Genomic DNA, 3,265 nt, shown 5'->3' on the forward strand with positions numbered 1-3,265 from the left:
TCGTTCTTGTGGGCAAATAGCAAAGCTTCATGTTGAAACTGGTGGTACATCCATAGACTATCAATAACCATATTAGTCCTTTAGTACATATATCTGTTTCTGTCCATCTATCTATCCGTATATTTATGTTCACACACAGAGACGCACGTGTGGTTGTGTGTGAGCAAGGGAAACAGGTAAACAGATAGTATATACATGAAGAGCGAATGGAGGACTTACAAAGCCGTTTTCCTTTACCAGTGAAATCCTTCATTCCAAAGAGTCTTCCAACTTCGTATGGTTGCACTATATATAGACGCAGGTAACCTTGCAGTTCTTGGCAAATGAGTTTGTGTCTTGGCCAGCCAGGTAACATATATATGGTGGTCAGTTCCTCCTTCAGTCCAGTGGGAAGCGGGACGCGAAGTGCTCGCGGTAGCGATACCGATCTGAAAGTAAGTCGTCAGTAACTTCGACAGTACATGTGACTCTGTTTGTGGCTGTGTAATAAATATTGTTATCAGCGACATAGAGAAGATTCTGAATGTACGTCACCCACGTCTCTATGTTGTACGAAACGAATACACATAGATATATTGACTTTTGTTTTTTGGGGGCTCATTATTTTTTCTCTAAATAATTAAGTACCGTTAAATGTCGTGTGATAAAAGTGTAAAGAAGAAATTAAATAGCATTGCAAGAATTAAGATATCGTAACTATGAATTAAAATTTGTAGATATGGGTAACTCATGGGTCAAATGAGAATATGTAATTACAGTATGTTAAAACGCAAACACCTGTGTGTGTGGTGGTGTGTGTGTGTGTGGTGGGTGTGTGTGTGGTGTGTGTGTGTGTGGGGTGTGTGTTGGTGGTGTGTGTGTGTGGGATGATGTGGTTCATTCCAGTCAGGGCTAGCTTTGCCCTACCTATATATATATATATATATATATTTATATATATAAAAATATAATATATATATATATTATATATATATATATTTTAAAAATATATTATATATATATATTAAATATTATATAATATATTTTATAATTAAAATATAATATTGTGGGTTGTGGTGGTGGTGTGTGTGTTTTGGGGTGTTGTGGTTCATTCCAATGTGCAAGGCTAGCTTTGCCCTACCATATTTATTTATTATAATATAATATTATATTATATATATAATTTATATTTTATATTTTATATTTATATTGTGTGTGTGTGTGGTTCGTTGGGGGTTTGTGCGTGTGCGTGTGTTGTTTGTTGTTGTTGTTGTGTGTGTGTGTGCGTGGGGCGTGTGTGCGTGTATATTTTGTGGTGTGTGTTGTGTGGTTTTGTGTGTTGTGTTTTATAGTACGTATATATTGTGAGTGTGTGTGTGCTTAAATGTATTTGCGGGATACTGGGTGTTTGTGAGTGTGTGCGATACTAAATTGGGTGCTATTATAAAGCTTCGTGCGTCTGTTTGTTTTTTTGTATGTGTGTTGGTTTTAAAATTTATATATAAAATTTATAATATATATAATATTATATTATATATATTATATGTTGTAATTTTTCAAATATATATATATGTACAGGTATACAAAGATTAGGTTTCCATTTCCTAAATTATACCAAGCTGTTTCCAAGCTGTCGTGTGTACGTGTGTGTTTACGTGTTTTTGTAATATGTGTGTGCGTATTAACTACCATTATATACATATTACACAAACACCCTATAATAATTATACTATTAATAAAATATATATACGTATAAAAGGGAATAAAAAATATTTCCACACGCACCACAAAACACACACACACAACACACACACACACACACAACACACACACACCACACCACACACACACAATATATTTTATATTATATATATAATATATATATATATATATATATATATATATATATATATACATATACATAATTTTATTATTATATTATATATATATATATATATATATATATATAATAATTATATAAATATATAATATATATATATATTATATTTTATATTTATTATATTTTAATTTTGCGTGTGTGGTGTGTGTTTGGGTTTTTTTTCGTTTTAAATATATATAATAAAATATAATATATATATATAATATATATTATATATAAATATATATATATACAATTTTATACTATTGTATATTCATATATATAATATATATATAATTATATATATATATTATATATATATAATAATATATATATTCCCAGTATATATATATATTAAGTCACGAACCAAATACCAACCATATGTGTGGGTGTGTGTGTGTGGTTGGTGTGTGTGTGGTGTGTGTGTGTGTGTGTGTGTGTTGTGTGGTGTGGTTGTGTGTGTGGTGTGTGGTGTGGTGTGGTGTGAATGTGTGATTAAGCACTCTAGTATTTATTCATGCGGGCAGATGGTACTGTGCTGCTGCATGGATAGGTGTATCGTTTCTGTTATGGGTGGTGTGTGTGCGTATGTGTGTTCCGTGTTGCATATACATGTGGGGTTTTGCGTAATGAAATAAATTTTTGCTTTTTTCAACAAAAGTTTCTTAACGACATACCTTTTTAAATTTCATGTTTTTTGTCTCAGGAATTTCCTTCTGAGTCTGCAATCGCTCTACCGCCATGCCCCGGCCCCGTCAAAAGAGCACGGGGCCCCCATCCCGTCCACCGAATACCTCTTCATCTCGCCCGAGCAAAAAGGCGCATCACCAGACGAAACCTTATGTCCTAAAAAGTCCAGGTGCCCCGATCCCAAAGGGCTTGTCGAGTGTGATTACAGGGGGATAAGGGGGACAAGCTGGTAACAGTTAAGATCCAGTGGGCGAATTTAAGGATTTCAAGAAGGGGCAGGGCGGACAGGGCAACCCTCCCCAAATACAAATGTGGGATTTTCCAAATTGACCTTTTAACGTCCCCTCCGTCTTCTAGTCCTCAATTCCCGTTACCGGCCAAACTTATCTACACCTACTCCGGTTCTTCTGTATCGCCGTCAACCCTACAAGGTTACCCCTTACACCAACCGTGCTGTCAAATCTACATGGCAAGAGCGTATGAGTTCCCCCCCCCCCTTTTCGCCATCTGCGACGGTCCTACCAGAAATGACACAGGGTATGTTCGCTAAAATTTAACTTTTAGATGCATCAACCCCTTTCTTTCTCGAAAGTTTTTCATGTATATCCCAATAAAAAGGGGGATACTTTTTTTGTTATTCTATTTAATTTTTTTTCTTTCGTACAGAACGTCGAACCAAACCTCTCATCAGTAAGTGCTATACTAAATTAATGAAAT

The 3,265-nt window shown here is 34.7% G+C and overlaps 1 pseudogene; it reads left to right on the plus strand.

Annotated features, from left to right (window-relative positions):
* The first annotated feature begins 323 nt into the window (after positions 1-323).
* The window catches only part of LOC119582999, a 27,619-nt pseudogene continuing 24,677 nt past the window's right edge, over positions 324-3,265 (plus strand).

Source organism: Penaeus monodon, chromosome 16 (genome assembly GCF_015228065.2).
Source record: "Penaeus monodon isolate SGIC_2016 chromosome 16, NSTDA_Pmon_1, whole genome shotgun sequence".
Taxonomy (NCBI): Eukaryota; Metazoa; Arthropoda; class Malacostraca; order Decapoda; family Penaeidae; genus Penaeus; species Penaeus monodon.